The sequence below is a fragment of the Erpetoichthys calabaricus genome, chromosome 1 (assembly GCF_900747795.2).
Source record: "Erpetoichthys calabaricus chromosome 1, fErpCal1.3, whole genome shotgun sequence".
Lineage (NCBI taxonomy): Eukaryota > Metazoa > Chordata > Cladistia > Polypteriformes > Polypteridae > Erpetoichthys > Erpetoichthys calabaricus.
The window spans coordinates 287,045,419-287,072,635 of NC_041394.2; the positions used below are offsets into that span (position 1 = coordinate 287,045,419).

The window sequence follows — 27,217 nt, forward strand, 5'->3', positions numbered from 1 at the left end:
ACACACTAGGGCCAATTTAGAATCGCCAATCCACCTAACCTGCATGTCTTTGGACTGTGGGAGGAAACCGGAGCGCCCGGAGGAAACCCACGCAGACACTAACAAAATCTAAAACTTTACATTGTACATGCCTCTTAAAATCTATCCAGGATGGCCTTGATCTGAAAGTACTAGGCTCCAGACTTCAATGGCATATGCTCAGAGTCTATTAAATACCTATTCTTAATGTTATTTGAGGAATTTTGATAGATCCTCATCCTCTCATTTTCCTCTTTAGCACTATATTTGATGGTACATCCTAACTCAGTGATCAATCAAATGAAGTTGCCTTTAAAATATTGCTAGGCCAGCCTGCAATTTCCCCAGTTTAAAGAACCACGTACCACTTTCTTTTTAAAAATGGCTCGAGCTAAGTGACCTACTACCTGAAATTACAGGGAAAAAGATCTTCTGCGGTATGCTTCCCATTAAATAACTTATAGGGAAGGGAAGTTATGGAGAAGACCAGGAATACTGAAGAAAGAAAACAGAAGTACAGTATTGCGAAATAATATTTTAAAACCACCTAACACAACTCAGGATCACTGGGACTCTGCTAGTAGGTTTGGATATAAGGCAAGAACCAGCTCTGAACAAAGCATTAGTCTATCTTCATGTCCACTAGTGCACACAGCCATAATCACATTTACAAAGTGCCAATTTATAATCACAAAGTGTCTGTTTTTGGAATATAAGAAACCAGGTACAGCTGAAGAAAAGCCAATGCAGACACAGACAGAATGTGTAAACTTCACACAGCGACTAACAGGCTTGTGAACAGCAATGCTCATTATAGGGCCTTATATATTTTAAAATTTAACATATTACTACACTATTAAAATATTAACAATACAGTCCATTCATCCATTAAGTTATTCCTTATATGTCTTTAAAACTGAAGCATTTGTAGGACAAAGTACATTATTTATTACCTCTTATCAGTATTTTACAAAAACACAGTAGGCCAGGATAAGCACTGAACGTGAGACGCTGTCCCAGGAACAAATTAAGCAGGTTTTAAAATGTTTTGTTATTTCAATAATGAATGTCACCCAACTAAAATTATACTTCTAAATATAATCTTCAGGCTTATAATATCAGATGCTGTAATGATTTAAAGTAGATAATGTGCAAGTCATTTTAAAATGAGCTGTAATAATATTTTTACTAAAACTAAATTCTGAAGAAGCAGGAAGCAATTACAAATTTTAATCAATATGAAAACAGAATTACTACACTAATGGCTAAATGAAAATTCTTTTTACAAGGAGGAAACTGTTTTGCTTCCTATGCTGGTCATAACACATAATCGCAGCTATAGAGGCTAATTACATATTTTACTTAGCTAAACATGGTAATTGCACTGTGTTTTAAAAATAGTTATATACTGTTGACATAAACAAAAGCCGAGAGATTGTGATTAACAAGTTACCTGCATTTTTAATTAAATGATCAAGTCTAACACTGTAGTACGAGGATAAACATTCTCTAAAATACTGATAGTTTAATTTATTGTACAAAATTCTCAATTATTTTCAATGCAGTACCATAATTGTGGGCTTTAACTCTGGAATTTTAGTAACTGGAACTTACAAGCTATAAACATTTAAAAGTGGTATCAACACACACTTTAAGCCTTTTTGAGGAACTGTAACACAGCAGTTGTGTCATCTTGAATCAAGAATTACCTGGTAAATAAAGGCCAAAACCATATACAGGATCTTAACCAGCTTATAAATATGTGACAATAAAGACGGTATCAACAAATTTCTTTACCAGGTGTGTAGCATGTGTCTTTCCAAATGTTCATGGTTACAGTTTTACTTTCTTCTTACTACACACCTTTGCTGCTAGACAAATGTGTATAAAATACCATCCTTGGGGAAAAAAAAAACATTAAGAGCTGTATCCACATTAAATTTATCTGAAGCGTGTCATAAATTTGGAGCTCAACACAAACTCAACAACAGCTAAAACCAACAATGTGCAGAATTGGAAAAAAAAAAAAAAGATTCTGATGACTGCAGTGAACTGCTTTTTTTTTTTTTAAATTAGTCTGCGTTAACTGTTTCCCAATGATTATGCTCAGGTAAAACCAACACAGTAATGAGACTCTGGAAGATTGTGGATTCGCTTCCCGGTTTCTCCCTGTGTGGATAGCACTTTGAGTACTGAGAAAAGCACTATATAAATGTAATGAATTATTATTATTATTACAAGCAAAAGTCTCCCATTAAAAAAACAGAGCTATTTAAAGCAGTATAATAACGTTTGTGATCGATTCCTTTATGAAAGAGAAAAGTGTGTCAAGGAAATAAATAACTTAAAGCAAAATAAAAGTTAAGAACAGCCACAGAAAGGTAATAAACTTAAAACAAATTATGGAATGCCCACTGAAGTACAAGAATAATATGTAATAAATGCTGCTTTGTTTAAATAGGTGTGGTGGAAGAACAAAGTTTTTTTTTAAAGAAGGAAAACTGATCCAGTCTAAAAGTCAACCTAATGATAAATAACAGTTGTTAATATACTTATAAATGTATTACAGCAAAAATATTGTCTGTCTTCAATCAGAAACCTAATCATTCTGTAATTGTGAAAGGTATCCAAAGCTACGATTTCTTTGCTGTATTTTTTAATAGCATCCATTTAAGGAGCACAGAAAGAGATTTGATTTTAACTTTAATCTTTAGGGACAGTTGCATTCCCTCCAAAAATCCTCCAAAATAAGGAAAAACGTACCAAAGACACAGCTGTAAAAACATTAAGCTGAAGTATGAGACAGAAAAAAAGAGATTTGCTTTTGAAAACAAACTAACAGAAAAGCATATTTCTGTCATATACATCTGTTCATACATCTCAGGGACACATGAAAGCAAGCCATACACATACAGCAAGTGTTTATTTACATTTACAGAAAATACTGGTACAGCCCTTTTAATTTTGCCACATCACAGTACTAAAAAGGCATAAACGTAGACAAGCCCAAGTATTTCCGATCTCTAGTGCTGCAGTTTAGCTGGTAATTATAGTCTGTATATTGAAAGAGCCAAATTATTTCTCATGGGGAAAAGCATATCTGGGGGTACAGTACATTTGAAGATAATCAGTCATTAAGATAAAAACATGCAAGTAACTATCAAAATCATTCAAATGTAATACCTGGCCAAAAAAAAAAAATCAAATTTAAGATGACTCAATGTAAAGGATTATTTTTGAAAGCACAATGGAGGTATAATAGTTATACCCTTTTAAACTAAAACTGTACTTGGCTTTTGTCAAAAATTAAACATTGCTTATGCACAGGGGCATAGTATTCATGCTATTGCTATTCTATGACAATTGCTTCCTTTCCTTCTTGTCAGTTAACAAAGCTTTATATCATGCTGAAATATACAAATGATCCATCATATGAGGAGTTAACATATTTTGTATGTACTAAAATGAAGAAGACAACAAACTAAGCAGACTACATGACAAATGATCAACAGCCAATTACAGAAAACATTCCATCTTGTTATAAACTAACTAAGGTACACTTCAAACTTTTAACTTGACAAGTACTGGTTTAAATTATGTATAATTTGAAAATAGCATGTTGTTAGTTAAAAAAAATGCTTTCTATTTGTTTGAATGAGATTTTCTGCTGGGTTGGATTCACAAAAAACTATGAATAATTTACCACACAGCTCAAGTTTCTTTTCCTTCCAATAGTCACCAATTATTACATTCTATACAATCTAGACTGAAATCTGAAAAGAAATGTATAAAGTAAATGCAACGAATGTACTAGTGTGAGTCCAGCCTATAACAGTGAAGTAGTTTTAATGGATTTTCCAAACTAATCTCGCAAAATCCAGCACTTTTTTTTTTTTTTTTTTCTTAAATCAGTAATCAAAATGACTGGTATTACCCATTATGTTTAAGGGGACACCAACAAACCATGCAAAAACCCTTAAGGACTTTGCAATTATGCTTTTAAACTTCTACAGTAAAAATAAACTATACTCAATTGAATAAAGATTTATTTAACTTCTTTCACATGAAAGATCCTTACCATTTCTGCTTGTGCAAAAATTCAAATCTGACCGATCAGAGAACTTTACTTAATATGAACTTCCTGTATCAATTGGGCTATGCTGCTCAATCCCAATCATTATGGCCACTATAAACCTTAATCCTAAATTTAACTTTTAAATCAATAACCCTGGAAATCAGACAGGGTGGGCATTTCCTTCCTTGCTTGCTTGTGCAAGTGTAATCATTGCTGCATGAGCAAACTCAATTAAACCAGCATACAACTATGTACACTGTTCTGAATCAAGGCTGTAAAGTTTTAACTAAAATGTCAAATACAAATACGGAGCATGTGCTTGCTGAATGCATAATACAACAGCAAGGAAACCCTTTTGTGAATATGATGGGGAAAAAGTTTTCATAACTACTGTATGCAAAAACATAAGTTCTCTTTCAAATTATAAGAACATCACTGTCTTTAACCATTATTATTCTATACACTATTAAAACACTATGCTTCAGGCACACAAGCATGGCTTCTTTTCATTGCATTAATTCATGTTATCTTTTAAATTTACAAAACCCAGAAACAATTACGTTATGTGCAAAATAGCTTTTAAGCAAAATATTTTTATAATTATCAAAATAATATGTTGCATGCTATGCAGGAATATGCTTAATATGATACATTTGAAAAGCAAAGAAAGTCATCTGGGGTGAAACACTTGATTCATTTTTACTAATACACCACACAAAAAAAAAAACATTTCCTTACACTGTTCTGGTGTGTGGGAAACTTATCCTAGCATCTTTGGAACAAGGAGAGACCATCCATATACAGATCCACAGTTCAGTAAAGTGGAACCTCGGTTCACGAACATCTTGGAACACGTACAAATCGGTTTACGACCAAAAAGTTCGCCAAACTTTTGCATCTGTTCACGACCACACACTCTCTCCCTGTGCATTTCCTGTGCAGCGAGCAAGAAAGACAGAGCGAGAGAGCGCGACACACACACACACACACAAGAGAGAGAGAGAGACACACACACACAGGCAGCGAGAGAGAGAGAGAGAGAGAGAGAGACACACACACACACAGGCAGTGCGAGAGAGAGAGAGACACACACACACACAGGCAGCGCAAGAGAGAGAGAGAGAGAGAGAGAGAGACACACACACACAGGCAGCGCGAGAGAGAGAGAGAGACACACACACACACACACACACACACACACACACACAGAGGCAGCGAGAGAGAGAGAGAGAGAGACACACACAGGCAGCGCAAGAGAGAGAGAGAGAGAGACACACACACACAGGCAGTGCGAGAGAGAGAGAGAGACGCACACACACAGGCAGTGCGAGAGAGAGAGAGAGAGAGACACACACACACACAGGCAGTGCGAGAGAGAGAGAGAGAGACACACACACACAGGCAGTGCGAGAGAGAGGGAGAGAGAGAGAGAGAGAGACACACATAAACACAGGCAGCCCGAGAGAGAGAGATGCACACACACAGGCAGTGCGAGAGAGAGACACACACACACGCAGGCAGCCCGAGAGAGAGAGCTGGACGCATAAGGTAGAGAAGGCAGTTAACCCTTTAACCGCCAACTCCCTAAATATTCCCCATGCCAGGAGAAATCTGAACAATTTTCGTTTTTTTACTTTACATTTATTCAAGCAGTATTTACCTGCTGAAATAGCTGCTGAAATGTTTCAAATAAATGGTCAATCAAAGGACGTAGCTTGAACAAGCGGTCACGGTTTGGATCTTTCATATCTGGCTCAGATAACGGGCAGCAGTCCAGTTGAGATGCTGGGGATACACTCACTCATTGCCATCATCCGATGCGTCGTCATTCACAGTATCATGCAGCGCACGTTGCTGATCATCATTGTCGCTAAAATCTTCTTCAGAACTGCTACAATCATGATCAGAATTATTGTCCAAAATCGCCTGCAAAACCTCACTTGAAGTCAGTTTACGTTTCGCCATATTCACGGCTTTCACTTTCGAATCACATCACGTGAGCGGCCAATACAACCGCAGAGTTGTCGAAATACAACGTAGTAATAATACCCACGCCAAACTGTCAGTTATACTACGTGCCAGGCATTCACATAACCACAGGCAAATGTGCCGGATAATTCCGGCAGTAAGGCGTCAGCAATAAAGCTACGATGCCGGATATATCCGGCAGAGGGCGGTTAAGGGGTTAAAGAATACACTGGGCTTGATTTTGATTTCACTTCTGTTTACAGCGATCAGTTTGTAGTGTGCATTGTTGCAATGTTACTTTTCTTGGTGGTTTATTAAATTACGGATTTTTTCAAATGTTCATTTTTTTCCCTGTGCTTAAAACTCATTTAAAAAAAAAAAAAAAAAAAAAGTGTTTTTAGCCAACGGTTGGTAGCGCTATAGTGCGAACTATTGCAGTGTTAGTTTTCTCTGTTGTTCAAGGTTTTCTCAGTGTTATTCAATGTTTTTACATTTAGTTTACTATTACGCTGTGCATTCTATGGTTTAATTAACTATATTTGTGCTTAAAAACCTTAAAATATATATTTACATACAGTTCGTATGGTCTGGAATGGATTAATTGTATTTACATACAATCCTATGGGGGAAATTACTCCGGTTCACAACCAAATCGGGTTACAACCAGAGTTTTGGAACAAATTATGGTCGTGAACCGAGGTTCCACTGTATACAGAGCACAAATTCACTCTCACAACCATTTATACTACCAGAGCGTTACTACAAGAGAAGCATCACTCCAACTAATGTGTGTGCATTCAGGGAAATGGAGGATAACAGAATGCTGTATTTAAAGAAAATATGCTGAATCAGAAAAAAACCGTACAGACCGTGCTCAGGATCAGGCCATCACAAAGGCAAAAGCACAAATCACTACTCTACCTACAAAAAGAAAAAGGTAAATAAAAAGGTATAACACTTTAATCTGTAATATGGATTGACGTTAAGGTTTGGGTAGGTCAGTAAGACCAAACAAAGAGAGGCTGGATATATCCTGTGATATAAAAGGTATTGTCCCCTCCACTCTGAATGAATGCCAAGTTCTTGCTATTGATTTTCAGGTTGTGATTAAATTAAGGCACAAGCAGAGTAACTTGCTCAGAATTATGCAGTGAGTTAGTGCTGCTGACTGAACCATCAGCCTTGAGAATTACAGTGCCACTCCTTAACCAAATGGATGGCAAGGATGCAACATGTACTCTACTAACAATTTTTTTTTTTTTTTGCAAATGAGGTCCTGTCTGCAAAGGCACAAATCTGTGTTATTGCTTAAAATAATGAACTGTTGCCATCCCTAAATATCCAAGACTCAGACCAAATTGCCCACATGACATTTACAGGTGAAACAAAACTGAACTAACTGATTCTAAACAAATTGCTCATTAAAATTTGAGTTGCTGCTTTTCAAACATGACCCTCAAATGCCACTTTTATTTAACCCAATCTAGAAGAGAAGCAGGCCTCTACTGAATTCATTAAGATCTGTATCGTTAATTAGATGGATTAGTTGTATTCTCTGTTAGTCATACATCTCAATTCAGTTCTTTAAAACAGGCAGATTTAGACAAAAGTATATTAAGGCAATTAAGAAAAAGAAACTGATACATTTTCTTTGATTTGGAACTGAATACACACCTATACTGAGGAGATACAAGTTCTGAACCTCTTGTATGTTCATTTACCAATAAAGTTCACATACAAATTAAAAAACAAAACAAAATTTTAATGAAAAGCTTCTCACTACAGGCTAAATATCTATAAACAAAGAAGCCACAGAAGTACTCGAGAACCAGGGCTGAAAAACCAGTGTGCACTGAATGTAACTGTAATAATACAAACTGTAAGGCAATAGTAAAGGAGGTTTGCATGGCGTTATTTTTCAATCTTGATTTTGGGTGCTCCTAAAAAGTTCCATCCCTTTCCAGGTGGCTTCCACATCACTCATAAATGCATTCTTGATAATTCCACTGAAATGCACATGAATTAGGCAAGTGGTCTAAGTGGATTTTTAAAACCTACAAAAATAAATAAATACTCCATCCAGTAAACACTAATGTGCATCTGCATTTAAAAGCCATTATATGCACATGCATCACAACATATGCAGTTATTAACTTGAAAACTATTAACTTGAAACATAACACAGAGAAAACTGTGTCAAAAAAAAAACAAAAAAAAAAAACAGAGTTACAAACATATGCACACTTACATCCCTGAACAGCATGCACTTTTACAGTGAGACGATATGTTATTTATTTACTTTTCAAGAAGCACTTTTCTCAGGGGTTCATTTATGCTTTCATCACCTGCTCTCAATCACATGAATAAACTCTTAAACTCAGTCATAACCTTGAGTCGGGTTCTGCAGGTACCCTGGAATTTTTACAAGAACGTACACTTCTATATGAAATTAACAAATTAAAGTTATTTGAAATACTTTTAGCTCATTTTCAATAAAATGTAGTTATTACTATGCTGCTGAACTTCTTCAAATGTAAATTTGATACAATTTGCACATTCCTCTAAATATCTGACACATGGACTTGTATGAAATCAGATACAAACAAAATCAGTAAAGACCAACAACAAAATGTATTTGGAAATTAATAATTCATCCATACCTTAAACTTGCTTAATCCACTTCACAATAGAGGGAAGCCAGAGCCAGCCATGGCAGAATCTAGAACTAGTATAAATACAGACATTAAGGTCTGTGTGTGTTTCCGGTCCTTCAGACAAATCTGATTGGTCAGTTTGGCTATAGTGTGATTATTCAGTTTGACTTTTGTAAATAGAAAGAGGAAGTTCGAGTGTGAGAAACACATGAGATGGAGTAATGGCATAACACGACCACTGAGCACCGCCTTCATAGGTGAAAAGTATAAAAGTGGACAGAAAGTAAGCAAGGCACCCTTTAATAAAAAAAGACCTAATTTATGTCCAATAAACTCCAATCCAACTAATTTCTACAATAACAATAGTGTGTAGCAAACAACACACAAATGGCAGTTTAAACAAAGACAGAATGGTCATGTTCCACAAAAGATGCCTGTTGGATTTTTATGGATCCAGAGGCACAAATGGGAAGAAATACCAACCATAACAAACCCGATACATAAAATTGCAAATTCAATTTTAAACAGCACTACATAACTAACAATACATAAAATTGCAAATTCAATTTTAAACAGCACTACATAACTAACGATACATAAAATTGCAAATTCAATTTTAAACAGCACTACATAACTAACGATACATAAAATTGCAAATTCAATTTTAAACAGCAATACATAACTAACTGATGCATTACTTTTATCTGAGCAGGTTGGTATGTCTTTTCTCTTTGGATTTAACAAACAAACATTTATAGAAGGTTCTCGAACCAAAAATAGTTCTACTTATAAATACTCCAAACTGGTTACAGAATGAAGTAATGCACAACTCCTATTATAGTAATGCAAGTTCAGAGTGAATGAATTATGAGGTATAGGACACCATGACATTGTTAAACAACAACATGCAGTATACCACTGCTGTACTGGGAAATATTTCTATTTTAAATAAAAGGAGATCATGTCACTGTAATGCTTGAATCATTAGTGTCTTATGATTTAGATAGTCTTTTACTTTAAACTTAAAATTACTCCCCCCAATCACTCAAGCATTAGTGAAAGAATTAACATTAAATCAGTGTTTAATATAAATTAAGAAATTAGGTGAAACTACAGGAAACTGATTTTTTCTGAAAACCTCAGTGTTCCGTCAAATCTTCATACAGTAAAATTTATTTAGTAACTAACCCTAATACAAGGGTGTGTAAAGCTGGTCCTGGAGGGCCATAGAGACAGCAGGTTTATGCTCCAACCTAATTGCTGTTGAAGCACTTATTGCTCAAGTTTTACTTTAGTAGACTTGCTTGGAAGCCCCCTTAGCGTTGTTTACCACCAGAAAAACAAGCTGAAAACATTTAATTTTTTTTTCAACAAAAAGTGTTATTATGTGTAACAGAAACATGTAACATAAATACAGTAAGAAAGGAATTTCTTGTATCCACTGTTGTACTGATGCAGATTTAGTACACATCTTTTGTACGATACATTTTAAAACAGTCTCCAATGCACAGACCGATGTAACTACTGGGACAGAAGAAGCGAGTTTCTTTGTGCACTTTTCCTGTTGTTTGTGCATGACAAGAAAGAATCTTGGGGCCTGGTCAACATGATCGAAGGTACCCACTGGGTTATTGAAGGATAACACAGTGCATAAGCTTAGTAACTTCCACATTTCACTTAACACAAACACTGACAGTTGTTGCATTGTGAACACTGATTAAGATTCTCTCATCTTTTTTGTCCATCCACTTGATCACAATCTTTTTGACATGATGAAGCTTCAAGTGACCAAATTCTCCAGGCATATTGCAACAGTTCAGTCATACAATGCCGTATGATTCAGTTTCACTATCTGCCACAATGTCTGATGACCAATTCACAATATCAGCATTCAAAAGCTCAACAACAAACTTGTAAAAAGATACCAATCAGTCAGAGATAGAAAATATTTAAAAAAATCTAGTACATCATGTTATCAATCCAACTACATGGAGAATCAACACGCTGCCACTGTTAGTAAGTTTGGCTGTTATACTAATGACCATTACTTTAGCTTCAAAACCTTCCCAAACAGTATTTAAACACACTGATTTGGAACAAACATACAGTATGTATCAGGTCATTTCATCATCAATACAGACTAGCACATGTACAGTACAAATATTGCCACATTTTAAACTGTCTCAATTTTTACTTGTGACAATTGGACCTGGGACTGGCCGATGCTCCAGTTTTCTTCCCATATCCCAAAGACATACAGGTTAGATTACTGGTTAACTGAAAATTAGCACTATATATATATATATCAAATGGTAGAAGTGAGGCAATCTGTCCAAGGCTGGCTTCTGTTTTGTGGTCAGTGAAGCCGAGATAGGCACCTGATCTCTGCCATCCTAAACTGGATAAGCCCTTTGTGGATGGTGAGAGAGAGAGAGAGAGAGAGAGAGAGAGAGAGAGGGGGGTAAGGAGCACACCCTGATACAGCGAATTGCCACACCCACCACATGACAAACCAACTCAGGTTCCCAGATTAGGACCCAAGTGCAGCCATGAAATGGGTGACACCTCAGCAACATACTAGTACAGATAACCAGTGTGAGGTTTTTTTTTTTTTTTTTATATATATATATACAGTGGTGTGAAAAACTATTTGCCCCCTTCCTGATTTCTTATTCTTTTGCATGTTTGTCACACAAAATGTTTCTGATCATCAAACACATTTAACCATTAGTCAAATATAACACAAGTAAACACAAAATGCAGTTTTTAAATGATGGTTTTTATTATTTAGGGAGAAAAAAAATCCAAACCTACATGGCCCTGTGTGAAAAAGTAATTGCCCCCTTGTTAAAAAATAACCTAACTGTGGTGTATCACACCTGAGTTCAATTTCCGTAGCCACCCCCAGGCCTGATTACTGCCACACCTGTTTCAATCAAGAAATCACTTAAATAGGAGCTGCCTGACACAGAGAAGTAGACCAAAAGCACCTCAAAAGCTAGACATCATGACAAGATCCAAAGAAATTCAGGAACAAATGAGAACAGAAGTAATTGAGATCTATCAGTCTGGTAAAGGTTATAAAGCCATTTCTAAAGCTTTGGGACTCCAGCGAACCACAGTGAGAGCCATTATCCACAAATGGCAAAAACATGGAACAGTGGTGAACCTTCCCAGGAGTGGCCGGCCGACCAAAATTACCCCAAGAGCGCAGAGACGACTCATCCGAGAGGTCACAAAAGACCCCAGGACAACGTCTAAAGAACTGCAGGCCTCACTTGCCTCAATTAAGGTCAGTGTTCACGACTCCACCATAAGAAAGAGACTGGGCAAAAACGGCCTGCATGGCAGATTTCCAAGACGTAAACCACTGTTAAGCAAAAAGAACATTAGGGCTCGTCTCAATTTTGCTAAGAAACATCTCAATGATTGCCAAGACTTTTGGGAAAATACCTTGTGGACTGATGAGACAAAAGTTGAACTTTTTGGAAGGCAAATGTCCCGTTACATCTGGCGTAAAAGGAACACAGCATTTCAGAAAAAGAACATCATACCAACAGTAAAATATGGTGGTGGTAGTGTGATGGTCTGGGGTTGTTTTGCTGCTTCAGGACCTGGAAGGCTTGCTGTGATAGATGGAACCATGAATTCTACTGTCTACCAAAAAATCCTGAAGGAGAATGTCCGGCCATCTGTTCGTCAACTCAAGCTGAAGCGATCTTGGGTGCTGCAACAGGACAATGACCCAAAACACACCAGCAAATCCACCTCTGAATGGCTGAAGAAAAACAAAATGAAGACTTTGGAGTGGCCTAGTCAAAGTCCTGACCTGAATCCAATTGAGATGCTATGGCATGACCTTAAAAAGGCGGTTCATGCTAGAAAACCCTCAAATAAAGCTGAATTACAACAATTTTGCAAAGATGAGTGGGCCAAAATTCCTCCAGAGCGCTGTAATAGACTCATTGCAAGTTATCGCAAACGCTTGATTGCAGTTATTGCTGCTAAGGGTGGCCCAACCAGTTATTAGGTTCAGGGGGCAATTACTTTTTCACACAGGGCCATGTAGGTTTGGATTTTTTTTTCTCCCTAAATAATAAAAACCACCATTTACAAACTGCATTTTGTGTTTACTTGTGTTATATTTGACTAATGGTTAAATGTGTTTGATGATCAGAAACATTTTGTGTGACAAACATGCAAAAGAATAAGAAATCAGGAAGGGGGCAAATAGTTTTTCACACCACTGTATATATATATATATATATAAAGGTGGCCGGAGTGTCAATTCTGCCACCAACCCTCAGGTTTTTCCCTGCAGGTTGGAGGGCCTACATGCTGGGCTCAATGCAGATTAACGTCATACGCAGGATGGAGCAATTGCAGGTTAAGGGCCTTGCTCAAATGAAGCTATATTTATTACTTTCAAAAGATGAATGACAGCCTCCCTTCTAGTGATGCTTTCATCCAATTGTCCTTTGATCTAACTTGTCCAGTTTTCACTACATCAGTCATCAGTAAATTGGTCGATCACAAAAAAGGATTTTTTTAGCAACTGCTCTTCTATGCTTTAAGGTAATTTAGTTGTAATGCCCCTTTATGCAAGGTATTACGGCAGCTGAGCTAGCTCATGGCATTTTGTACTACAGAATTCCAGTAAATACAGTAGTAAGGCAGACTTTACCAGTGAGACAGAAGATTGGAAAATTAGCCTTTACATTAAAGAAAGTGGAATAATAAACTAAGAAAAAAGGAATTTGAGGATGTCAGACCTTTTTACTTTGTCCTTTATTTTAAATAGCACTACTTCTTGGAGATTGGACAGTAAGCAAACTTGTGTTAAATACAGCAGCTCATATTTTAAATTAGAAAAGAAGAGATAAACAAGAATTTTAATTTGCTGCTTGTTAGGTTAATAGCAACATTTTTTGACAAACATCTTAGGAACATTTGCTAGATGTGCAACTTTTTTAAAGGTTTTTACTGTGTTTATTTGTGTGCGTCATACAGTATAGGTCTTGATAAGAATCAAGTATAATTCAAGAATTAGGGAGGTAGAGATGGAACACAGGAAAAAAAAAAAGTATATATCTAATATATATATATATCTCATATACAGGGTAGGATTCAAAAGTAATGAGCCTTTGTTCAAAAAGACAAATTTATTGAGCAAATTGGTACAACTAATTAATAGTCTTCAAAATAGGCACCTCCTGCATCAATACACTTTTGTAGGCAGCTTGTCCATGACTCGAAGGCGTCCACGTAGGCCTGTTCCGGGATGGCTGCAAGGGCTGCCTTGACATTTGCTTGGATGTCCTCGATCGAGTCGAAGCGTTTTCCTTTCAGCGCTGATTTTAAGCGCGGAAACAAGAAGTCAGAAGACGACACGTCCGGACTGCAGGGAGGCTGGGGGACCACCGGAACGTTCACCCGGGCCAGGTAGGTGCTCACGATGAAGGCGGTGTGGCTGGGCGCGTTATCGTGGTGAAGCTTCCAGCTGTCCTTGATGTCCCTTCGCTTGCGCGCGATGCTTCTTTTCAGCCTTTTCAGGACTTCCAAGTAGTAAGCAGCATTCACGGTCTGTCCTTGCGGGACAAACTCGTAATGTATGATCCCCTTCACTCCGAAGAAGGCAATGAGCATGGTGTTCGTCTTCAACGCGTACCGTTGCTCTAACGAACTTTCCATTCCGCCGTGTAACGCACTACCGCACAGGGGTTCCTGTCAAGGCTGATCCTACCGCTCCGAGTAGGATCTCCGTTGCGTTGTGAAGCCAACACCCACCGTCGCCATGGCTGGCAAGTGGGGCGTGCGGCGAGGTACGTTCGCGTCAGAATAAAATGAGGCTCATTACTTTTGAATCCTACCCTGTATATATCTCTTATATATATATATATATATATATATATATTATATAATAGATGTAATTTTTAACAGCAAAAAAGTTGCACTGCAAATAATGATTAAAACTTCTAATTGCATGTATATCTTCATTTAACAAGTGTTTAACTGACAACATAAGTTAAATGACTCAATGTGTGAGAATTCATATACTTTATAAGTGGTGAAAACTACTTTTTTAAATTAAGCATTGTTTCAGATAAGTACATTAATTAATAAATTAAACAATATGACACTTTGTACTTATGAGAACCATTTTATTTTCTTTGATGCCACATGTATTATGGATAAATATTTTACCTACATATTTCATTAGTTAAAAAAATATGTATTTTAAGGGAATCTTATTTATTGCAATAATGTTATGTTCACTTAAAAATAAGTCTACAGAATTTCATTTTGTTAATAAAAAAAATGAGTAAGTAACACCTGTGGTCTTTAGTTTCAATATAAAAAATACCACAGTTAAAAATTTAATACAGAACATAAGGTTTCTCAGTATCTGGTTATATAAGAGCTTAGGGTAAAGTTTTCTTAACGAGATAAAGAAAGAACAATCTGATTCAGTATCAGCCAATCCAGTAACATGATAGTAGCATTGGCCCTAAAAAAAACCTGAAGAGGAAAGGGATATTCATGAAGTTATATTGAAAAATCAATTAATCTCACTATCATTTCCATCTCCCTCATTCAAATGCATTATGTTAAAAGTTAAAACATTTACAAATTACAGCTAATTCTGGTCACATCATTGTGCTCTCAAAGAAAGTACACATTTTGTATGTTTATTTCAGAAAAGAGAAATTCCATATTGAGATAAATGAGGCAATAATAAAAGACTATTTTGCCTTAAAAGACCACTGGGATTTTTCCCAATTTAATAAGTTAAAAAATGCAAAATTTGTGAAGTTCCTGCAATTTCATGCTAAAATTTAAGCCTTAGTGATGATAAAAATATTGAATCAGACAAGGAGACTCAGGAAATTTATCCAATACAAGAAATGATGCATCTAGTAGTAAAAACAATTACACGACAGATTTAGAAAAATTTGGTTTTCTAATAAGGCACCAGTTTTACTCTGCACGGAGCTTGTGAAATCCACGTAATGAAATCAGGTGGAGTTTAAAATAAGCAGGGAAGTCTGAATTTGGCAGACATTATATCCATATTACTAACCGAAGGTTATGGACGCATGGCGCAGGTCGCATCGAAGCGCACGCGCACTGCAACGAGCCCGCCCATAGCTACCGACACAGCCACAGAAAACACGCCTACCAGTGTGATCGCCACTGCAACGAGCCCGACCATAGCTAACAACACAGCCACAGAAAACACACCCGCTAGACAAATGAAGCGCACGAAACAGCTCCCAGGCAAAGGAGTCACGGCTCAAAAATGAAACAGCTCAACTAACGGAAATACAAATCCGAGCCCATAGCTAACAACACAGCCACGGAGAAAACAACAACGAAACAATTCAGCGCATATGTGAATCACATTACAGTATTACAGTACGGAATCCACAAAGGTCCAGACTACACAGCATATTTGAATCACATTACAGTATTACAGTAATACATTATTAACAGTCCAGCCACAGAAAACACAGATACAACACCAGATGGAAAAAAAACAATAAACGAATGCTCCGTATCACAAACAAACCGCGTTAGTTCAAACCAGAGTCAGTAGGTGGCGCCCAAACAACATGGATAAAAACAATGACCGAAGGCGCCCACACAAAGAAACCACTTTAGTTCAAATGGGATTATTGAATTAAATGGAAACTTTACCATGCCTACGACCTGTGAACTATACCTGAGGTAATGTGTGCACGCCAGGTTGTACAGCCGCCCGGACGCAACCGGCCACACCACCGCATATACGACGACACAGCCATACACTAACAAAAACGAGACTGCATGAAGAAAAACAATAACAGAAGCGCATTGAAATGAACTGTCCCAAGACACACCCACCCTCCATGATATTTCATCATGCACCGGCATCCCCCCTGGGAATGGCCCATACTGCTTTCGCATGTGTTGACAAATATTGCATCGGATTGGAACAGTGCACCCTGAGCCAAATCACCACCGCAAATGTGCCCAAATGTACGTGTTACATCTGGAGGACGCAGTGTGCCAACCACAGAGCTAATAATGAGAAATGTAGCTGACGTCATAAACAATCACCCATTAGCAAACTCTATGAAAATGCTACATGAGGTTGAAAGAGAAGCCAATACAAAAGCAGAGGCGGACGGTGTGGCACCAACTACAATTGCCTTAGTGCTAATAAAGGACAAAGAACAGGATCCAAAACGATACAATGTTCCCATCGTTGATGAAGTGGCAATTGTGTTTCGAAGTGATGACGGTGAGCCTCCGTTTCACCGCGATATTGTAATGCATTTACGTCCTGATGGAAACAAGGCGCCTACAATGCGCTTCTGAAACACCACAACCACATGAGTCACAGCTCCAAAAAGAAACCGCTTTAGTACAAATATGTTTATTTCATTAAATGACATTTCCCAGGACGTACCCACCCTCCATGAGGTGATTGCCATTCTTGGATTTGCGATTCTTTCGAGAATCGCGGGTTTGCTGGTATGAATATAGACCGAGAAAGCTATTTGGAAAAAGGTTTAACTATTAGCAGGACAGGAAACTGCTCATTAATCATACAGGTAAGAACTTAGTTTTGCTTTATAAACAGAACAGACCACTATAAATACATTCAACATTTCAGTAATGAATACAAAAGTAATAAATGTCCATATTAAAATTTATCATCTGGAATGTTTTTAATCTTCACCATTATCAAATCCAGTGCAACAGCTGCGATTGCTGTTAAGAGTTGCCAGGTGATCTAGCTTGCCTGGAAGGCCAGTGTATACAGTAATCCCTCCTCCATCGCGGGGGTTGCGTTCCAGAGCCACCCGCGAAATAAGAAAATCCGCAAAGTAGAAACCATATGTTTATATGGTTATTTTTATATTGTCATGCTTGGGTCACAGATTTGCGCAGAAACACAGGAGGTTGTAGAGAGACAGGAACGTTATTCAAACACTGCAAACAAACATTTGTCTCTTTTTCAAAAGTTTAAACTGTGCTCCATGACAAGACAGAGATGACAGTTCAGTCTCACAATTAAAAGAATGCAAACATATCTTCCTCTTCAAAGGAGTGCGAGTCAGGAGCAGAGCATGTCAGAGAGAGAGAGAGACAAAAGCAAACAAATCAATAGGGCTGTTTGGCTTTTAAGTATGCGAAGCACCGCGGCACAAAGCTGTTGAAGGCGTCAGCTCACACCCCCTCTGTCAGGTGCAGAGAGAGAGAGAGAGAGAGAGAGAGAGAGAGAGACACAGATAAAAACAAACAGTGAAAAATTAATACGTGCCCTTTGAGCTTTTGAGTATGTGAAGCACCGTGCAGCATGTCGCTTCAGGAAGCAGCTTGCACAGAAGGTAGCAACGTGAAGATAATCTTTCAGCATTTTTAGACGAGCGTCCCTATCGTCTAGGTTTGCGAACAGCCCCCCTGCTCAATCCCCCTACGTCAGGATCAGAGAAACTCAGCGCAAGAGAGGGAGAAAAGTAAGTTGGGTAGCTTCTCAGCCATCTGCCAATAGCATCCCTTGTATGAAATCAACTGGGCAAACCAACTGAGGAAGCATGTACAAGAAATTAAAAGATCCATTGTCCGCAGAAATCTGTGAACCAGCAAAAAATCCGCGATATATATTTAAATATGCTTACATATAAAATCCGCGATGGAGTGAAGCCGCGAAAGGCGAAGCGCGATATAGCGAGGGATTACTGTAATATGAAGAACTGCCCTGATGAGTACAGCAAATATAAGCATGTGGTTCCATATTCAAATGAGAGATTTTATATATACAGTACACCCCCAAAATTCGCAGGGGTTACGTTCCTAGAGCACCCACGAATTGTGAAAAACAGCAAATTTTGGATGTGGTTAAAAAATGCCTATTTTTATAGTTTTAACTCTAAATATGCCCCCAAAACACTTTAACTCAATCTCAAACTCAGCTTAATACATTACCTAAAAAAAAGAATATAAAGGTAAACCTGCATACTGTACTGCTATGACTCCCGCAGTGCTAAAATGTAAAATACCGATGTTACCGCTATACAGTATGTACTGTAATTCATGCAGGGCGTTTCAGCGGCATCTTGGGGCTTTAACCCTTAAACTGCCACATACTCTTGGTGGGTTAATGCACCCCTGGATGCTAAATGCTTTTTTGCTGCACTTTAAGTAAACGTCACAATTCACAAAGAAAAAGTTAAATATTAATAGAACACATTTTTTTTTCATGCAAAGAGCATCACAATTACTGCAACACTGATCATTTTACACACTGCTAATGAACTGTAAAAATTATTTAAAAAACTACTGGAACAATATGTACAAGAAGCAACTGACGCCATGGATGAAATTAAGTAAATCACCGAGCCAGCTGCGCTTGAACTGGCAGCATGCAAGCACACAGAGGTAAACGCTGACACTGTCTCAATCCCAGAGACAGTGAGGCTGCAGTATGTCACACTTGGGTCACAGAATTGCACAGAAACACGGGAGATAGTAGAGACAGGAACTTTATTCAAACAATTCAAACAAACATGTCTCTTTCAGAAGTAAAACGAGCTCAGTATGCAGTTAGTTCTTGATTAAAGAATAGACAAACATCATAGGGGAGCACAATGGGAGCTGGACCCCCAACAAGAGCACAGGATGTCTAGGAGAGGAGAGAGAAACAAAGCAATCAGCCAAAAAGGACAGGTGCTGTTCAGGCTTTTAAGTATGCGCAGCGTCGCGCGAGAAGCATATCACGCAACAGAATAGCCGCAAGTAAGTAAGCAATGTGAAAGTAGTCTAAGAGGGTTTTATTGAGGAGTGCCCGTGTCTTCTAGGGGTGCGTTCAGCCCCCCCTGCTCACAAGGGGCTGGCAGTGGTCATGAGCTGGCTGCTCAACGAATGTACGGCACTGACTGATCAGCTCCTGCGTGCTCACAAATGGCACTGGGAAACAACTATAGCTGGTTGTGGTGGTTTAAGGGTTAAGAGGAACAAAACAGAAAACACAAGAACACTCAGCTGGAGATGCATCACAGTCAATCAGCAGCAAGGAGAAATGAATAATGCTGTAGCGGTCTGGTGCCGCTAAATTTCACACCGTTGAGAAGACGGCGATTTATTTATTTTTATGGTGGAGATTGCAGGGATGCACCCAGCCTTGACCCGACCCGCACGCACTTACAAACAGAGACAAAAACAAAGCAATCCAGAAACAGCAAATAAAGACTGTAATTAAAATAAATTAAATAAATGAAAACAACAATACCACCCTTGTTCCCCTTACAATGATTACATATTAAATACAACAAAGCACCAACAAAACACACACAGTAAATCATGAAAAACGGCAACGGATGAAATGTAATGATGAAAATAGATAGTCCAGAGATCTGCATGTTGAATGGGAATGTAAAGATAGTCCTACCGCTAGTTCCTGAAATGGTGAAGACGGGTTCGGGAGTGCTTCTTTCTTTGCAGGATGGCCATTAATCCACTTACAGTCCTCATGTACACAGGCAGACGGCAGACAATGCAGACACCAAACATGAAACGATCCAGGACAAAACTAATAAGTACAGGTAACCCAACAGAAGGCAGGCAGAGAGACAGGAACTTGAAACACAAATTACAAAAACTTTTTTTTTTTTTGCTTTTGGTCTCCGGCCCCCTTTTTAAAAGCCGTGCTGACATCCTTTGACCCCAATAGCCCCAGCACCCTCAGCAGAAGACCAATCAGAGCCACTGCAGGGACTGCTAGGAGTCACAGTTTCAAATTCTATTGGCTACTTTCACCATCCCAAGCCACATTTCCTCTACAGTTGCTTCCTGTTCTCTCTACAGTACAGTATTGCCACGAAAAAAGCCATAAAAATTGCAGAGGATATTTGCAGTTTCCGCTAATAATTATTAGATAGGTTCTAAGGAAAAATCCGCGAATGACTGAGGCTGCGAACTCTGAACCGTGACTTCGCTGGGATCTACTGTATATAAAATATATATAAAATTGATAGATATTTTCCATTAATTTAAATATTGTGTTGACAGCTAAACTAATTCACTTAAGGTATATGACAAGAAAAATGTTAGAAATGTTTGATATAATTATAATGCACTTAAAAAAATGACTAGGTAAAAAAAATTAAATTAACTTCAAAGATATTTTGTGATGCTATGCACTTCTACTCAAAAGACAAGAACTTACAAAATATTAACATTATCAGAAAAACGTATACAGTACCAAAGTAAACAACTTAACAAAATACACTCTAGCAGGTAAAATATATTAAAACCTACAGGATGCTTAACAAAATACACTCTAGCAGGTAAAATATATTAAAACCTACAGAATACTATTACAGTAAGACATTGGGCTGTTTAGGCTGGATGAGGGTCAAAGAGTGAGACAGGGAGGGTTCTGAATATGTATCCTTGTGGTTTCAAGTACACTTCTGAAACCACTAGACAACACTGTCTAGCCATTTGAACACACACTTGGATACTCAGGGACACTGTCCTCACTATGATGTGATGTTTTAAGTAATCGCACTTGCAATGGAATCTCCTACTGATTACCATACTAAGAAACAACAGCTGTGGTATTTTTTTTTTAAAATAGGGAGAATATGGGTTCAAAATTTGTGTGTCTTAAAAGTATTCCTGGGATTTTCATGCCTTTAACTGTTCTATTTATCCAAGGCAATTAGACGAAGAGGATATATAATATCTGATTACAGATTTTTTTCAACATTTGGAGCACAGTCATGGTAAGGAATTTGCTCAGGTTAACATACTGAGGCAAAGGCAGGGACTGAAACAGCAAACTTATTTTAAAGATTTCATGCTTTAGCTACAACACATTTGCCTGCCAAATGACTGTACTTGGTGTTGTTACTTCTAGTTGTACACTTTAAAACTGATTATAGTTGTATGAGGTTAATGGATATATACAAGTGTTTGAGAAAATGCCTTGAGAACCTTTCTGCACAACTTCCCTCTATCAAGTAGTATCAGGCAATAAACACCATGGATAATAACTAAGATAATAGATTGAGACCTTTCTTTTAAAAGCTGTACCAACACTCTGAAATTAAGAACTAAAAATCACAATATACAAATCCACAACTGACCCTGCTAAATTTTGTACTTTCACATTGATAATGACTGAATATTAAATTGTTTTTCCATAGCATGCCAATCCCAAACCCACTTTATCCTGTGTCACAGGAGCTCAAATAAAACCTGTTTTGGTATTTTTAATGCTGTATTTTATTCTCAAATATAAACTTTTACCTGACTGCTATACCCCCTTGTTTTGTGTCAATGCATCAGGTAATCTATTTGTAGTCTTGTGCTTCGCAATAACCTACAAAAAAAATCACCCTTTATTAAATCCAATCACTCCAATTCAGGGTCACTGGACACTAAACCTGGAATATGGGGAACAAGTCAGTAAGCAAACCTGGACGGGACGCCAGTCCAAAGTTAGGCACTATCAGGGTTAACAGGCCACACCACCTAACATCCAAGTTATGGAAATCCCCGGGGGGTTCGGGTTTGGGGGTAGGTGGTAACGAAAGAAAAGAGCACAGAAGCATGCGAAGAACTTACTGAATTCACATACACTGTTACCACTGTTATCGATATTTGGGCCGTCTGCCCCTTATTGAAATACTGTACTGAACAGTTAGAATAAGTAACCGGAGTGTCTTTTAAATGCTAAGGACCGGATCACTACTTCGATTTAACATCATTAATGAGCAACACAACTTTGCACAGGTATCCCCGCCGTGATTTGGGTACAATGCTGCAGTGCTTCCTTCGGCTCATAAAACATATCACATCGGTCTGTAAATTTCAGGCACATGCAAGCCGTTACTGGACGTATGACTAGAGCAAAAACACCCCCAACGCATGTAGTATAAAAGCGTTTGCAGTCATGTATATGACCCAAAACTCTACAGTCACCTACATATCATCTATACAGATTTATATATTTACCCTGTCATGTATAACTCGCCATCCATAGAATTAACACCATTATTTTAGCATTGCCATGTGCCGGCTTGTTCTGTGGCAAATAACATCTGTCAATTTGTTTCAATAAAACAATACACAAGTCACTAGATACATTTTACGCACAAAGCAACGCGTCTATTTACACAGCTGCTCGCGGCTAAACGTGAGCGCAGCTCCTTGAGCGGAAAGAGGGCGTTCGTCTACTTTTGCGCGTAACCCAGCCTCCTCACAAGTATTAACTTGAGCCATAGTTCAGAGAAGTCGCGGAATCTGAAAAAATACGCATTCACATATCACGCGTTTTAGCACACTACTTACCCAAACACGATTCGAGAGAAACCAAGCTGGAATTGTTGCTCCACAAACCACGACTCAAACTTTCCTGCCAACACCAATAAGTCTGCCGCTATTGCTTACGCCGTCACCAAACTAGATCCTTCCTCTCTTACGCCATGTCAAGAATCCAGGGATCTAACGGGGAGCGGACGTCGCGGAGGGGAGTGTCCCGCCCCCTTGTGATTCGATTGGTCGGAAATTTCCTAAATGCCTTCCAGAGTGTTCGCTTATTGGATGCATGGATTGAATCAAGCGATAGTGAAAAAAGTCTGTCACGTGGCCGTGAACATTCCAAACTTTGGGAGAGTCCGGCAGGAGAAGATAGCGTTTTACCGAGCAACCGGAAACTGTTGATGGGCCAACCGATGAGGTTCTCCTGGCATCTCTGTCTCCAGTCATAGAAATAGTTTTAAGCAATGTGGGACTGATTCTTGTGCTCATTTGTAAGCCTGGAAGATACGAATAATAGTCACAGGTGACTCACTCAGTGAGCTTGATGGAGGCACTTAACAAGCCTGTACTTTTATTGTTTCAAAGCTTTGAAAGTTGTTTTCAAGGGTTGTTATTAATTGATTTGTACTCATTTAAAAACAAGTGCATACACAAATTACTCAACCATTGGAAGACTTAGAAAATCTACCATCCACATACGTCCAGTTTGACATTCTTCTTCTTCTGTTAGAAATCACGTTTCCAGTTAATTCCTGGAAGTATCCAGATGGGACTACTGTCAAAAGAATACAAGGCTCCCCCCATCACATCTGTAAGGGAATGGCGCGGTTATTCACTTTAAATCTCACATTTAAATATTCATATACTGTGTAAGATGTACTCTTGCCTACGTACATGCTAATAAATAAAGAATATTTTAAATGTTTGTAAATACTCCGTCAATGGTTCTGATTAAAATTGTGCATGGATTCAATAATTGATTATTATTATTATTTATTTTTAAATATTTATTTTGCTTCCTTTTATCCTGTTTGGCTTAACCAGGTTCAGGAAACTGAAAGATGTATATTTGAAGATTTCATTTTTATAGACTGAAATGATTTAAGTCCATCCATCCATTTTCCAACCCGCTGAATCCGAACACAGGGTCACGGGGGTCTGCTGGAGCCAATCCCAGCCAACACAGGGCACAAGGCAGGGAACCAATCCTGGGCAGGGTGCCAACCCACCGCAGATGATTTAAGTCAATTACCCTATGTCACACAGTACCATTTAACTGTTAAATCAGTCATCAGTTTGGTACCAAAGTTCTCACACAGTGTTTATTTAATTCCAATGGAGTAGAGGATTTAGGGACATACAGTACCATTTAACTGTTAAATCAGTCATCAGTTTGGTACCAAAGTTCTCACACAGTGTTTATTTAATTCCAATGGAGTAGAGGATTTATAAACCCTAAAGATAAATGAAGGAGGGTTCTTGAGAGTTCTGTAGCTGACAATGTATGACAACGAACTACTAAACTATTTAGAGACAAGTACCACTGTCACCGCAGACATTGCACACATTCATGACAGTCTGAATATACTATGTAATGTGTAAGTTTGACAGAGGTTTACAAGAGGACATGATCAATCAGTCTTTAAATACCCGATTACCGTTTTTTTTTCTTTTTTTTTTGATTGCAGTATCAGATAAGAGTGAATCTGCCTGAACAATATAACAAGGAAGATAGGCAATGGCAGGTGCTATATTAAACGAAGGTGATATGATGGATTGAAGATTTCAAATACTCTTTGCACTCTATGTTAAGAAGAATTTCAATTGTTACTGTCTTGAAGGAACGTTTTTTAATTTTTCAGCTTGTTTTTTGGGATTAAAGTTACTAGTACAATTATAAATGTCAAGATAAAATAATTTCTGAGGGCAATCTTTTTAAAAAATGTAATTTTTGTTAGCTCTCATTTGCTTTTTCTATTAATACCTCATACACACTTAATGAAAAAATATATACATATATAGACAGAGAAACAATGATATCTGTAATTCTAAATATAAAGGTACTTTTTACAAAAACTAAGAAAGGGAGCAGTCAGCTTATAATTAGAAAAATGTAAACGGGAAACTACCACTTTTGGCCTGTTATGGAGTGCCAAGAATTTGTTAAAGACATAGTATAAATGATCTAAACAAAAAGACCCCAAACTAAGGACGTGGACAAGAGCATGAAATATTATAGCTTACTTTAATGGAGAGAATATACAGTATATTATTTTTGTTATTATTATTACTGCCTCAGGAAGGATTAAATGCACAGTATCTAGAATGTAAGGTGGTGCACAAAAGTGCATCAAGTTCTATAATAATTAGTAAAACAGTAAAATGAGCCATGAAATTTTATTCAGTAGTGATCATTACTTAGTAATTACTAGTTCAATGAAAAAAATTGAATTTAGGTCTGGGTTTCACTTCAGCAGAAGTCCATTTATTGTAAAAACCAACTAGTTCTAAACTGAAGAATTACAATAGAAACTAAAGCACATATGCTTTGTTCAACCAACTGCAGGCACTAAATTAGTTTAAGATATTGAATCATGGTCAGGAAGACTAAATTCAAAAGCTGTAACTTAATTAATCAGATTATAAAGATTATAAAACTGTAACAGACTTAATAAGATTAGAAAATAGTATCAGTGCAATCTTTCTAATCGTTTACGGAAAATATATTTATCGGACAGATAAAAAAATTCTGCATTAAATTGTTGTGCAAATTGCAAGTAAAAGAATACATGTTCAATTAATATTTAAGTTATTTAATTTATTAGGAGTTATTTAAAGTTCAACCAGAATGTTAAACATGAACTACAATAAAGGCTCAACAACTGAAATGTTGTAGTCTTAACTTTTTATTTTATTTTTAAGCACAAAAGTAACTTTCACTTATTTCTTTCCTTTTGCAGATGTATACTGATGCAGACCTTGTCTGTTAAACACATGCACCACATGGTTAAATAAATGTCAGTTTATCCAGCTGTTAGACTCTTTACATTTACTAGTTAAATTAACACTGGTAGTTATTACAAAGTAAAAGGAGATAGTAATGTATGCACTGAACCATGTTTCACGCTACTGCTCTAACTGAGCACCTAATTTTCTCATTATTTTTAAACCCCTTATTGTAGTGAGAAAAGACAATCATGGATAATGTGACAGTCCTGCAGACTCACATCTGGAGGAAAGTGCTATCTGCTGTCTTTTCAGATCCTACTACTAGTCTCCCTTATTTGTGCCTTAAACTTTAACACAGAGCATAAGTTATGCTAAAATGTACTTACAATGAGTCAATTGATGGTCTCATGTTAATAAGATCAGTGGAAGTTGAGTGAGTTGAAGTGCATGTGTTGAAGAATTGGACAAATAAAGAGGTCATATTTTAATAGCTGTCCCTCCAATTAAATGACACTGCCCAGAATTTATTAGATTTAAGGGAAGAAAAAGGTGAGGTACATATCATGCTTTTACACAAGATTCTTGATGCTATTATGAGGTAAGTGGAAAGAGTGAAAGTGAAATCAATTACAGCAAAAGTGAAAAGTCGTGTTAAGTTGAACTTAATCTCAAGAAAATTTTAAATATTTCAGCTACTAACACGTGGATGTGCTGGAATTACAATTTTCTTAGAACAGATCTTGTTTGTTTTTGCTAAGTTACAAGTTTGAAATCTAATTAACTCCATATGTTTTCTACAGTATTTATAAACACAGATTTATTTTGTACTGTCTTAGGCTATAAAATGCCACTGAACACTGAGAAAAATGTTTTCATCTTTTCAAAGGCTTTTGATTTTTTTTCTTTGGCATATTTATTTCTGACCATTCCTGTTAAAGAATCTGAATCTTATACTTCCTTCAAGAAAGAAGCCAATGCAACTTACTTAAAAGTATATACAGTATATAGTAGAAATCTGAAATTCAAATGAACATAAACAAGCCATCAAACTTATAAGCACTTATTTACATGACACAGAATCAAAGAGTGCAATTTTTTTCATTTTTTTTTCTTTTTGCCTTGCTCAAAGGATAAACCTCATATCAGTCAGTAGCTTCAAGGGATAAGTGAAATGGTGAACAGCAGTAGGTTGCAATGCACTTTTTGTCTTCTTTTTGTTTTGAAAGCTGTTTCTGCT

At 37.3% G+C, this 27,217-nt stretch overlaps 1 protein-coding gene across 3 annotated transcripts in view; it reads right to left on the minus strand.

Moving 5' to 3' along the window:
* The window catches only part of ppfibp1b (PPFIA binding protein 1b), a 229,520-nt gene extending 206,254 nt beyond the window's left edge, over nt 1–23,266 (minus strand). For 2 of the 3 annotated variants that reach the window (XM_028816186.2, XM_051934519.1), the window contains exon 1: nt 23,062–23,262. The gene's annotated coding sequence lies outside the window, so the exon portion shown is untranslated. Of the gene's footprint in view, nt 1–23,061 lie in introns of all 3 variants that reach the window. The other variant, XM_051934515.1, reaches the window with a different exon arrangement.
* Between the last annotated feature and the right edge of the window lie 3,951 nt (nt 23,267–27,217).